The 14,495-nt window shown below is 36.2% G+C and overlaps 1 protein-coding gene across 1 annotated transcript in view; it reads right to left on the bottom strand.

Annotated features, from left to right (window-relative positions):
• The window catches only part of LOC141446080 (protein APCDD1-like), a 460,040-nt gene that overhangs the window by 250,859 nt on the left and 194,686 nt on the right, over positions 1-14,495 (bottom strand). The gene's annotated exons all lie outside the window — the stretch shown is intronic.

Genomic DNA, 14,495 nt, shown 5'->3' with positions numbered 1-14,495 from the left:
GTTGAATGTCTCAATCAGTGGATTTATTCCAACTATCTCTTAGCACGTAAGTCATTAAAGGATTTTCGAATTTTCCTTTCTTTAGACCCTCTATCAGTCATATTTTTCCGGTGATTCTATCAAATAAATGGTACCTATTCTTCATCGTGAAACTTATGTTTTATGTTTATCTAGTATTTAATCAATTGTAAGCTTAGTTATTAAAACTGCCACTACCTTTAATGTAAATTAAAATCTTAAGTTCATTGCCCTTAGGCAATGATCCTAGTTTTTCAGATTCTCTGATTCTATATTTCGGATGTTATTATTTGGAAATATCCATTAAATAATAATGGAAACGTTTTCCCCGCAGGAGATAAGGAGAACATATTAATTATTCAAGACGGTCAACAGGTAAAGAGGAGGGGCCATTCACAGCCAATAAAATATTCACCAACTCTAAACGGTGTTGTGGAAAACTTGTGACAATGTTATATAAAACCAATATTAACTTAGTAATTACCTGTATATTTACATTATTAGGATCTATTTAGAATAATTATTATTATTGTTTTTCTTACGTAATGGATGTTGGTCTCTAGTAATAGGATTTATCATTATACATCATTAAACATTAAACGTTTGTACTCCCTAAAGAAGGTAAGAGTAGCAGATACTTGGGTCCAGTCATAGGCACCAACAAAAAAAAAAAACGTAGATTCTAACAGTAACAACGTTATGCGGGCTAAACAGTGGCGATACTATAGTTGTGGCACAGACAGACAAAATAGATGCCATATCGTTGACTGTGTCAATGGTGAACTGATTTGGATGCGGTGAAAAGCAGTACTATATGAGCTAGATGCGTGCACTAATAGATGCGCTAAGTAGAAGCGGGAAAAGCGGTCGCGCGCATTTGACGTGTAGCATAGCGGACCCAGAAATCGACTCACACTATACAAAAGAACGTATATGGAGGACTAAGAAGGCAGTAGAGTGCGGGGAAGGTTTTCTTAGCGTGGGAACTAAAAGCAATAATATATTTGGCGGGAACAAGAAATGAAAAGATTGAAGCGCGGGAAAGTTGAAGAGGGAAAGATAAAAGGAAGCCGACAAAAAACATTGTGTATGACCGGAACTATACGTACGAGTATATTGAACATGAATTCAAGATCTATAACTTCAATTTGAATAATTTTGAAGGAAAATTTGTTTTAGGCTATTTCCTGTTTTAGGGATTTAAAAAAGAAAACTATTGTTAAGTTTTCCATTATCTTCTAAACATAAATTATGGCCTACATTTCACTTTGAAAATTTTGTTATAACAGTAGCCAAAATTCGAGTATAAAATGTATTAGCGGTATTCAATAAAGTTCGCCTATATTAAAATGAAGCTAAGCTTGTATTAGTTGGAACTTGAATATTGTAGAGAGTTTTGTAATAAACAGGCCTCTAACTTTCCTTTGTAAATATTTACGAGATAAATATTAAATTTAATAACAACATCTCTATTAGATTATCTTATGGGTAATTAGAACCGGCACAAAATCTTCCAAGTTTTAGTATTTTTGTGGCTATAAATTGTTTATCGATTCGACCACAAGATTTAAATATCTTTTCAAAAAAAAAAATCGATTAATGGTACTTCCGTTGATATAGGGAGGGTAATGGGTGCCACTAAAGTGCAATTTTCTTGTTTGGGGCGCTGCTATCTCTTATGCACTGCTAACCAAATCTTGTTTGGAGAAAATTCTTCAAGCGGAATGTAGCCCTTTCACTTCCTTGAAACTTGCCTACTAGGCTATTCTGTAATCATTCGTATTAGTTGCGCTTGGCTTCTCTAAGATGAACTAATTCAGTGTAATTTCCGGTTTTACTGGAAAAACTGTAATGTCTATTTCCTCGGCTCTGGAACACGAAGAAGTACTGCCTGGGTGTCTTCCTCTTCGTGGCCCAGGCTTTCGACAGAGTTTGGCACCCAGGACTACTTATTTAAACTTAAAAAATTCCTCCCCATTCCTTTTTACCTACTCCTGCAATCCTACCTTACCGATCGTTGTTTCAGAGTGAGATGCGGTGGAGAGGTCTCTGATCTTCATATGCAATATACGGTCGGCGTGCCACAGGGCAGCATACTTGGACCGATCCTATACACCATCTATATACTGCTGACATTCCTACCCTTCGCCAAACCCTAATCACAACCTACGCCGATGGATACCGTCATACTATCTTCCCATACTGATCCTCTGCAAGTCTCTAACATTGTCCAAGAACACCTTGAGCTCATGGAAGCTTGGTGCAGAACTTGGAGGATTAAATTTAACACTACCAAATGTACTCAGGTGACATTCACATTACGAAGACGGACCTGCCCTCCACTAACTATTAACAATATTGACCTACCGACTTCCACACAGGTTTCTTTATCTAGGGCTCTACCTAGACAGCCGTCTAACCTGGAACCCTCACACAAGACTTAAAAGGACAAGAAATGAACAGACGTTACGGACTACTAAGAAGACTCCTTGAATCGAAATCCTCCATGAACGTACAAAACAAACTTACACTTCACAAAACACTATTACGACCAATAATGGACATATGGAGCAGAATTGTGGGGCTCCACTAAAACCATCCAACATCCAACCTATCCAATCTTTCCAGTCTAAAGTCCTCCGCCGAATCGTTAACACACCATTCTAAAGTCTCCAAACGTACCCTCCATCACGATCTCCATATTCCGTATGTAAATGAATTAATCCACACCCGATTCCTGAAATTTCCACAGCAAACTCTCGCGATCACCCAAATCCCCTGGCTCAATCACTATCCACATCGTCCCATCCTGCACAATCCTACACGTCACTCTTAAAACGGCGTTGGCCACGTGGACCTCATTGCTTCCTAAACCCCCAATAAGTTCCTAGAGAGAGTTCCAGCGCTGCATGGTTTCTCTCATCCCGTCATCCTGGTTGTGCCACTGAGCCATTTGCTAGATGTATATTTTGTACTGTTGCAAATAAAAAAAAAACTGTAATGTTGATTGAGAATTAATTTGGGTCAAATATTTCGTGTTTGAGGGAATATTAATGAGTTCGAAACTTTGAGAATAGTAGTAAAAGGTAATCGTGTATTATTGCCTTTGTCCAAATCTTCGAGTTTGGTTTTACCAATAACCATTCAGAGGTTTCCTTTTTCTCTTAAACCAACCATTGATTGATTTGCAACTGTAAAATTTGCCAACAAAAGAATGTGATAATAATTTAAAATGAGATGAGTGACAATTGAAGAAGATACTCAGTGATGGTGAAGATGATCACGAGGGCTACTGGGAACATTTTGGTAAGATAAGACTTGGAAGTTGTTAAAGCAGAAGAAGGAATTTGATGATAGGATAAGATGTGGGAATCATTGATAACGGAATTTAATCAGATCGGACTCAAAAAGAAACGGACAGATCATTATGTAAGAGCATTTTTATTGGAGCAGGACTTTTTGGATTGTAAAGGATTAGATTCGGTAAAGGCTGGTAAATGCTTTGTACGAGGGTCGTTTGAAAAGTCCGTGCAAAGTCAGAGAGATAGCACTACTGGCGCGTATCGAAGTTATGTTTAGTTAATAGCATCTCTTGGAAGAACACACACTAAGTTTCAGCCAGATCGGTCTATTTCTTTGTGTTTGGCATTCGTTTGAATCGAGGAAGTCGAGTGATTTTCATAAAATGGACGAAAAAGAATTTCGTGTGTTGATTAAACACTACTTTATGAAAGGCAAAACGCCTCAGGAGACTAAAGAGAAGCTTGATAAACATTATGGTGACTCTGCACCTTCGATTAGAACAGTTTATAAGTGGTTTCAAAATTTCCAGAGTGGCCATAATGGGCACAAGTGACGCTGAACGTTCTGGACGCCCTGTTGAGGTTACTACTCCAGAAATCATTGATAAAATCCATGATATGGTGATGGATGACAGAAGGGTGAAGGTGCGTGAGATTGCTAGTGCTGTGAGCATCTCGAATGAACGGGTACATAATATTTTGCATCAACATTTGGACATGACAAAGCTATCCGCAAGATGGGTGCCGCGATTGCTCACGCTTGACCAAAAACGAAATCGTGTGAAGTGTTGCAAGGACGGTTTGCAGCATGTTCCAGAAGAATCCGCAGTACTTTAAGCGTCGTTTCGTCACTGTGGATGAAACATGGATACATCACTACACTCCTGAGACCAAAGAACAATCTAAACAATGGGTTACCAAGGGGGAATCTGCGCCAAAAAAGGCAAAGACCGTTCCTTCGGCCGGAAAGATTATGGCGACTGTCTTTTGGGATTCGCAAGGAATAATCCTCATCGACTATCTGGAAAAAGGGTAAAACTATTACAGGTGCATATTATTCATCGTTATTGGACCGTTTGAAAACCGAGCTGCAAGAAAAACGCCCACGATTGGCCCACAAAAAAGCTCGTTCCAACTCGTTTCACATCCCCCCCCTATTCTCCAGACTTGGCTCCCTCGGACTACTATTTCTTTCCTAATATGGCTGGCGGGAAAAAGATTTTATTCAAACGAGGAGGTGATTGCAGAAACGAATGGCTATTTTTCAGACTTGGACAAATCCTATTATTCGGAAGGGATCAACAAACTAGAGCAGCGTTGGACGAAGTGTATAAGCCTAAAAGGAGACTATGTTGAAAAATAAAAAAGGTTTACCCCAAATAATTAAGTAGTTTTTATTTTTGCACGCACTTTTCAAACGACCCTCGTAGAATCCCCACGCCTCAAGTCTGTAGATCCACACAGTTCGCAGCTTAGATTTGTACAAAGTAAGTTTATTTTGTAATATACATATGATTAGAACTATGCTGCTTTTTATTCGAGAAAATGCCAAAAATTTTAAATAAATCAAAAAGTTTATTCTTTAAGCACCCCCATCCCCCAAAATGCACACTCAACATTAGACCTTTTTCTGAGAAGCACTTTTTCGATGTTTTTTTTTTTTATATATTTATTTATTTTTCATTTACGCTAAAAGATGAGTTTCCATTCCAGATGAAACAAATTCTTTTAAGTGAAATATTAAAATATTTTTCTCTCAAAATGAAATAAATTATTAAACCCCTTTTGATTAAAATTTATTATTTATCTTTGTGAACGGAAACGTGTGTGATCATTAAAGCGTTATTTAAATAGATCTTGCAGTCAAAAATAAAAAATACATTAGTGTATTTATCTAAAATGGAAATAATATACTTAAAAGACCGGGGAAAAAAAATCTGAAATTTAAAGGTTAAACTCAACTGTGATAATATCCGGTCAGGATTGTCAAATAAAATATTTAACTGTTTATACTCACACAACTTTCAACTTTATAATAACTCATTCATCTCAAATTTGGCGGTTTGGAAGTACAAAGCTCTAAATTCGGCCCAAAAAGGAGTGCGGAGAGTGAGAAAAACGAAAAATGAGGATTTACTTGCAGGTCTTACGCGTGGTTAGATTTAGATGATTGTAAGGGGTCAAATGGAGAGGATGCTTCAGAGCAGACTCCAGAGAAATTTTTTTAACATAGCTTGAGAACATAGAGGAAGACTTGCCGCAAGAAGATGGCACATAAAAAGCCAAAGATCGTCCAGTGGAAGGAAACTTATTGAGGAGGTCCAGTTACTAAGCTAAGGACCGATTAACTAAGTAAATAATAGAATGGGAATATTCTTAAAAATAGAAGGAATTCAGTCATCGCTCAGTTATGGCGGTTAATAGGGACCAGAGCCGGCCGCGATAAGTGAAAAACCGCGAAGTAGAGTCACCCTCTCATTTTTAACATACGTACATTTTTAGTGTATGTATAATATCAGTAAGTGTATATGAAACCATATAAGTGGATATGTTATCATTAGAACATTAAAGAATAGTTTCAAACGTGTAATTAAAATATTAATAGTATAAATAACATACATAAAATAATGTATAAATGATATTAATATGATACATAGATGAAACTAAAGTGTACATATGTTTTTAGAACTCTTTTATTTAGATTTTGAATTGTGCGGGCACTTCCTGCCTTCTGCTGGCGTGCGGCGGGCAACTTTCGCCCCATAATTCCTGAATTTTGAATTTTTGAACAATCCGCGATGTACTGGAGGCCGCGATAAATGAATCGCGATGTAACGAGGTATGACTGTACTAAATTAAAAAATAATAATAATAATTAGATTTAGATTAGATTAGATAGATACTGTATTTTATGTATTGACATATAATAGGGGGGGTTCTGTTTGTGAGTTAAATTTCATTAACAATCTTAATGGTTAGTGTTCAGTAAACAAATAAAATTATTCCTGCAGATACAAAAATAAATTATACATAAATAAATAATAATAAATAATATGCGTACATATAATGACAAGTAAATTAAATAATAATATAAAATAAGAATGGAGTAAACCGTCTCTCTACAAACAATTCTTAATGTTCCTTGAAGAAAAAGTAATAATAAAATACTTAACTAAACGCACGACTTACAAAATAAATAATATAAAAATTAATAAATTAATTCTGACCAAACTTAAAATATTACCATCATGTTCAGACTTGAATACATTGATTGTTCAATCAAAATTTCTAATTATTATCATTATTATTGTAATATTATTCATTTATTATGAAAGATCTTAACTTTAGTATTTCTATAATCAACTGTCCCTACCCAGTGGTGGTGGCAAGCCACCACTCCTGAGACCTAGTCTGCACCCATAGTTTAATGGCCGCCGTCTTCCTGCCATCCTTATAGCTCAATCGAAATTAAAATCACGTAATCCTTCTCTAATCATTTTCTTCCATTCATTCTAATTCGGCTATAATTTTTAATATTTCATTTGCTAGTTCTGCTACAGATTTAAGTACATATATACAGCGAAAGGGTGCATCTAAGGGTGCATCTAGTGATTGAGCAGATTGAGAGTATAGCAGTCAAATTGGTGTAATTATCTACATTGAATATTATATTTAGATAAATGATGTTTTCTAAGAGGTGAATATATTGGGCAGACAAAGAGTAAATAATAATAATAAATAATTAGTCACTTTATTTTGTATGCGAATATGAGATAGCCATTAATACGGAAATGATTCGCATTTTATACCCGGGGGTCTTTTAAGAGAGTCATTATGGTACATTTTGTTAATCATCACCCCCCACCACCAGCGTTGTCTTGGCGAATTAAAAAAGGGAGTTTCATTCATAACATGAATAACATAATGAGGAGGGATTTGTTCTTTACTATCTATTCTATCCCCTCTCACCCTCTATCCATTAGGCTGCTGTTTAATTACTATGTTGTGGGTGAGTATTATATATGTATATAACAGGGTTGGGATGGGTGGATAGAAAATTACGAGATAATGGTGGGTTAGCAGAGCAGAACCCTCGGGAGAGGAAGGCAAAGGAGGAAGCAGATGGCTCAACATGCGCAGGATTCACTGGAAAAAAAAGCAGCAAGTGTGTATGTACAGGACAAAGAATCCCCTCCTATCCCTATATATACTACTATCTTTGTTTATCTACTTAAAATTTATGGTTATACCGAATATTCAACCTACCATACCCATATTAACCGGAATGGGCCTAAAAATGCTCACAGTGGAAAATGTGGTTGAAAAAGTTGGTAATTGTAGAGAGACGCTCATATACATCCGTTCAAACTATAATATAATGACGTCATACAGGAAACTAGCGATCATATTACACCAGTCATGATTTATCAATAAAATGTTGATAGCTCTGTGATAAACCGCACAACATAATTTTGAAGCCACCATCATTTTAATGATGTACCAACGGACAACTTAATGAATAGTTCATATTTAAATTACTAGATTTTTCAATTCTGAGTTCCCGCGTTGGTTGCAAAAGTGATCATTACTTGCGGGAAAAGCAAGTGCCCTAATCTCTGTGTCCATATCTAGGTATCCCACCAAGCGGAATTGATATAAACCTCGAATCTCTTCTTGCTGAGAAAGAAAGACTTCCACAGAACATTAGAGGAAGATGTTCAGGAGAAGGAAAAGGAGTAGGTATATATGTTAGTGCTAAGCACCGAGATATTCCGAATAAGTTCTCATCACGTAGTCTTCCATTTGAATTCCCTTCTGTGTCTTGTTGACATTTTGTATTTTTCCCTTAGGAGCACGAAGATTACAAGAAATTGAAGTTACGCCATGGTTTATGTAGTAGAAAGAAAACAAATGTTTGACGACTTATACAGGTATTTAGATGCACCATTTCGTTACGAAGACCTAATATTCTATGTGCTTAAATCTGTAGCAGAGCTAACAAAGAAATATGAGTGTATTTAAAAGTTATAACCGAATTAGAATGAATGGAAGAAAATGATTAGAGAAGGATTACGTGATTTTAATTTCGGTTAAGCTATAAGGATGGCAGGAATATAGAGAGTACTGCTCCATCCATTAGTTGTAAGGTTTATGTAAATAGTTGTATATAGTAGAGGGATGAATGTGTGTGAAGCGAATGTGTTTATAAGTATGGAGTGTGAGTGATATTCTAGTGATAATGGCCTACCTATGTGATGGGCGCCACGGTAGCCGAGCGATTATAGGCTAGACCCGCAATGCTAAGATGTATTGTTGGTTTGGTGGGTTCGATTCCCCTGGTCTAAGCCTTGGATTTTATTTAATGGTTAATAAAAGAAATTTACAGTAAAGTATGTTAGGCGGTTAGAGGCTAGACCTGCAATGCTAAGATGTATTGTTGGTTTGGTGGGTTCGATTGCCCCGGTCTAGGCTTTGGATTTTATTTAATGTTTAATATGAGGAATGTATAGCAAAGTATGTTTGCTAGTCGCCTCCGTCCACGACACCTAATTGGTAGTTGGACGTTAAGCCCCGCCTGAATGGCCTACCCATGTGTATAGTGTATACTGTTTAGTGTAAATATGTATACATATAGAAATGGTCGTGCTTGTGTAGCTGTACATAGCTTCTAGTTTCAGTTATTAGGATGAATGTAATTTATTGAGAGAATGTGTTCGAATAAGGTTAGTAAGCACCTAGACGATGCTCTGGCTGTATGGCGAAAGCTATGCCGCCCTGGAAGGGCTTCTTGGAGTACGAATTGTGTTCGCTCCAGGCTTTAAGCCTCTGAACCGAACCTTTCCCACGATTCTGTATGGTATGGACCAGCAGGTTACCTCACAGTATGTAACTAATTTGACCTGGAAGATATTCTATTGAACAGTGAAATAGCAATCGAATATTTTAGAGGGGGGGGGGAAATAAATAAATTGAAATCAACTGAACGTGAATATTTTTCTTTACAAAATCGATACCTTAAATGATATTTAAATTCTCTCGTCTATTAGACATTTAAATTGTGATCAATGGTGAACTGGTTTGTCATAGAGCTTTAAAAACAGATTAAAAAGCAAATCGTTTAGTTATTACCGAATAAAAAAAACTACCACTGGAATTTACAGGTTAGAGGCAAATATGGGGTAACCAAATCGGGATTATTTCTGCAGGTATCCCTTCCTTTTTTCTTTTTTTGGATTTGCATTAACATTTCCCAAAAATTGTATTGCGTCCCTACGCCCGAACTGGCTTGAACTGAACTGGTTTGAACGGAATTGCTTTGAACTGAATCCTATTTTTTTTTTTTTTTTTTTTTTTTTTTAAAATCTTGTTTGGAAACTCATACCAATTCTATTTTACTCAAGATTCTAACTCACGAATTAATTTTAAAAATTTGAGTATTATCTTAATTCTTAACAACACTACAGTTTGTAACCATACAATTCACTGAAAAGAAACCTATCCTAACCCACTGAACAATGCATTAAGTAAAAAAAAAGATGTACTTACTTCTGGTTTAGAAATTTCCTTTAAATCGATTTTAACCACGTATTTAATTTCGTTAAACAGTAATAAACAAGCCTTAAGAGACGTGCATTACACAAAATAGCACTTTAGCCCTAATCTAGTCCACGCCCTTTTATCACTTTTTTACACTTAATCGAATTTTCCTGGAAAATTGTTTCAAATAAATGTTATAAATCTAACATGAATACAATTAGCACATCGATTTTAAAGAAAATCGTGTGAACCGATTTCGAAAAAATCCTAAATAGTGAATAATCGATAGTTTAATTGGTACTTTTAAAGAGCTAATTATTTTTTAATTTGATTCTTATTATTATTATTCAAGTGACAAGATAATAAATGTAAACTAAAAGAACACTTTAAAGAAATCATGAAAACTATCCCCCTACGCTCCTTAATAGAACCTGCCCTTAATCGATATTTCCCTTAATCAAACTTTCCCTTAATCGAACTTTCCCTTAATCGAACTTGCCCTTAATCGATATTTCCCTTAATCAAACTTTCCCTTAATCGAACTTTCCCTTAATCGATATTTGCCTTAATCGATATTTCCCTTAATCAAACTTTCCCTTAATCAAACTTTCCCTTAATCAAACTTTCCCTTAATCAAACTTTCCCTAAATCGAACTTGCCCATAATCGATATTTCCCTTAATCAAACTTTCCCTTAATCGAACTTTCCCTTAATCGATATTTGCCTTAATCGAACTTTCCCTTAATCGAACTTTCCCTTAATCGAACTTTTCCTAAATCGAACTTGCCCTTAATCGAACTTTTCCTAAAAGTTTCCAATAAAAGTTGTACCATTGATTTTTATCAAAATTACCCATTTATTATTAATCATCCATCATCAGAGGTAAGATTATTAATTTTAGTGATGAGAATACAATATATAATCGTACTTCTGTAATGGTTAGATGTAGCGAATAGAGGAGTAGTGGGGGCACATGCATATGGCGAGAGAGTGGGGACAGCGAGGTGCTGGTCAGAAAGGCCTAGGCCAGAGAGACGTGCAGATGTCTACGTGTCCCTAGACGCTATAAAAGATAAAAAAGGTTAAGAGAGAAATTAAGAGGAAGTCCCGCACTGGTATCCGACTTGAGAAGGCGTTATCGGCGGCGGTGGTTGAGTTCTATGTGGAGGTGGAGGATTGGCGAGAGAGACTTGGACTTTTCGCGTGTTTCTGTGCAGTTCTAGTATTCGTTATATTAGTTATTAGTTGTTGTAATATTTAAAGAGATGGTTTTCAGTTAGCATTAAGTTTATGTCATGTAATTAAATATATTAGCTGTAATAAGTAGTATATATTAGTCAAGTAAAAAGTACGTAGGTTAGTTAGGGCCGTAGTGTGGATGAGTGTGTGTCTGTCGGTCGTCGGTTAGGGCGGTGTGTTTGTTACTAATTAACTTGTAAGATAAGGAATTATTTGTAAATATTGCAAATAAACTAACTGATATAAAAGAACTGTTTTGTTAAAAGCCCTTGGCTCCGTAACCGCTAGTTTGGTCGAGTAGAGAGGATTTGGCGGTTCTGGCACACCTAAAATACAAAATGGCGGCCATCCCCTCCCCCTCCCCCCACCCCTCCTTATTGACCAATCATCGATTTCGACGACCACTTAGGCCACGCCCCCTACCCCCACCCCTACCCTTATTGACCAATCATCGATTTCGACGAGGGTTTAAGCCACGCCCCCTACCCCCTCCCCACCCCTTTTTGACCAATCATCGAACTCGACGAGGGTTTTAGACCACGCCCCTACCCCCACTCCACCCTTTTAATCGACCAATCAGCGAATTCGATGACACCCCTTTTACCCCCACTCCTTCCCCCACCCTTATTAATTGACCAATCAGCGAATTCGACGACACCTCATTACCCCCACCCTAGCCCTACTCCTATTACATGACACCTACCTTTACCCCCACCACCTCTAGGTCGTCGTATTCGTTGGCCTCTTAAGCTCCTCCTACAAGATGGCGGCTCTCCTAACAGCTGTAGTACACAAGATGGCCGACCTCGTACCAGCTGATGACCACAAGATGGCGGACCTCATACCTCCACCCCCCTCGCCCACTGATAGACAGGAGGGGGATTTTTTTTTTTTTTAATTATTTTTACTTACCTGGGATTCGATCCTACAACCTTCGTACTGATAGACACGTCATCTGCACCAGTCGGCCACAGTGGTAGTCTCGCTTACTCTAGTTTTGAATGTTCTCTTATGTTTTAACTAGGAATTATTTTTTTAAAAAAATCTAACCCCCCTCACCAATAATTTTTTTTTTTAAATTTAAATTACCCCCACTATCACAAAAATATTCAACTTAAATAAAAATGGATAACCTCACTTTAGGTAATAGAAAAAACTATTTACTTACCCCCTCCACCTGGACTGCTTCCGTTGCTGATGACGCGACCTACACTCACTGAAAACTAAACCCGAACTGACACTTGGACTGCGATACTAGCTATTACTAGCATTAACCCCCCACCACAATTACGTCACACTCTAACTAGCCAATAGAATTGCATCTTTTTTTCCAAATGATTACCTCTCTGGACAGGTCTCTGTAGCAAGCCACCCCCTTTCCCTTCCACATCTTTTATCATACCTGTTAATTTATATATATGCCAACATAGCTGAACATGCTCCAACAAGTCTGGACATGTAGCCAGCTGCCTCTTTCGCTTTAACCGTTTTTTTTTTTTGTTCTTATTGTTTCCGTTTACCAACTATACAAACCTGTATGAACATATCGTTATAGTCTCAATAGGGTGACACGTATGATTACCTGAACATGCTCCAACAAGTCTGGACATGTAGCCAGCTGCCTCTTTCGCTTTAACCGTTTTATTATTTCCGTTTACCAACTATACAAACCTGTATGAACATATCATCGGTGTAGTCTCAATATGTGTGATTACCTGAACATGCTCCAACAAGTCTGGACATGTAGCCAGCTGCCTCTTTCGCTTTAACCGTTTTTTTTTTTTTTTTGTTATTATGAAGTTAAAAGTAAATTGAACTTTGAACTTATTAATAAAATATAAATAAGTTTTAATTTACTTTTCTTTATTTATAAGTGTATAAAGTAAAAATAAGAATGAACAAACATTAATTAAAACATTTTATTTTTATTTAAAGGAAGTATACAAGTAAAATAATAACATTTATTTCACAGTATAAATTTTATTTAAATTCTATGTCATATCTTCCATTATTAAAGCCTTTGTACATTATTAACAGTTTTTTCTTTGATTGTTGGTAATCTTCCACCATTTCATCAGTTATCACTGCCGCAAATCTGCGTGGAAGGAAGATCCTCGTTGGGTAGTCCATTGTCGGGCCAATATAATGTAAATGGGCAACGATGGCATCTCCAAATTTAGTGTTGATTCTTTCGAATTGCTTCACTTCGTATGAGTATCCGGTTCTCAGATCTGATAATTTGCCAATGCCCACAGACCTTGTATTCACATCATTTAAAAAGCTTGCCAACTTAGACATCTAAAAGAAGAATATTATATGAAAGTATCACATCATTATCAATATATTGTTTCAATAAAAAAAAGTATTATTACTTACCTTTGAAGTATGAAGTTAACCTCTCGAGCTGTGGGCAACGAATGACGAATTACCTTACAAGCTTCACTACTCTACCGTTACGGATGTCCCCCCCCCACTCTATGACGTCACTTATAGTTAGCCAATAGAATTGCGCGCTTGTCTTCCCTCTCTCTCTCTTGCAAGTGTCTCTCTCTCTATAAGGTGAATCATACCTCCCACCTTTGATGCAGGACTCAACCTGTCCGTTAACTTCATATATGTTTCTTAGAAAAAACAATATTTTTAAAACTGAACTTTGCCCTTATTAGCTTTTATTGCTTTATAAATAATAAAACTTTGAATGTTTGTAGACTTAATAACTTACTTTTTAAAAAATGTTAACACGCTTGCACAACATGTTTGAACAGGCACTTAATAACTTACTTTTTAAAAAAATGTTAACACGCTTGCACAACATGTTTGAACAGGCAAGTAAAAATAATGATGACTCATACCATTGTCATATCCTCAACGAGCACAAACATGCTCCAACAAGTCTGGACATGTAGCCAGCTGCCTCTTTCGCTTTAACCGTTTTTTTGTTATTATGAAGTTAAAAGTAAATTGAACTTTGAACTTTTTAATAAAATATAAATGTTTTAATTTACTTTTCTTTATTTATCACATAATTTGTATATGGCTTAATATTGCTCAACTTGCATGTCTGAGCTTGCCCTGTTTGAATTGGTCAGTAACTAACTGATGTCTCCCACCCTTGGGCATGACGTCACTTATTGTTAGCCAATAGCATTTCGTGTTTTTATGAAAATGTATTAATTTTCAAATTATCTTCAAGAGAAAAAAAAGTTAAATTACCTGTAAAAAATATAAGTAAATCTATCTTCGTATTATTTATATTCTTATTTGTTTTTTATTTTTAGTATCTATATTGTATATCAAATATGTATATGTAATTGTTTGTGCAATATATATAACTTGATATATTTTGAAATATCGGAGCTCCGAACGCTAAGGAGTCAAGATTAAAAATGAACTATATTG

This window comes from Rhodnius prolixus, unplaced genomic scaffold (assembly GCF_049639745.1).
Source record: "Rhodnius prolixus isolate KJV_2025 unplaced genomic scaffold, Rpr scaffold_1, whole genome shotgun sequence".
Taxonomy (NCBI): domain Eukaryota; kingdom Metazoa; phylum Arthropoda; class Insecta; order Hemiptera; family Reduviidae; genus Rhodnius; species Rhodnius prolixus.
The sequence above is the reverse complement of the archived record's forward strand: the minus strand, read 5'-3'. Positions and strand labels throughout refer to the sequence as shown.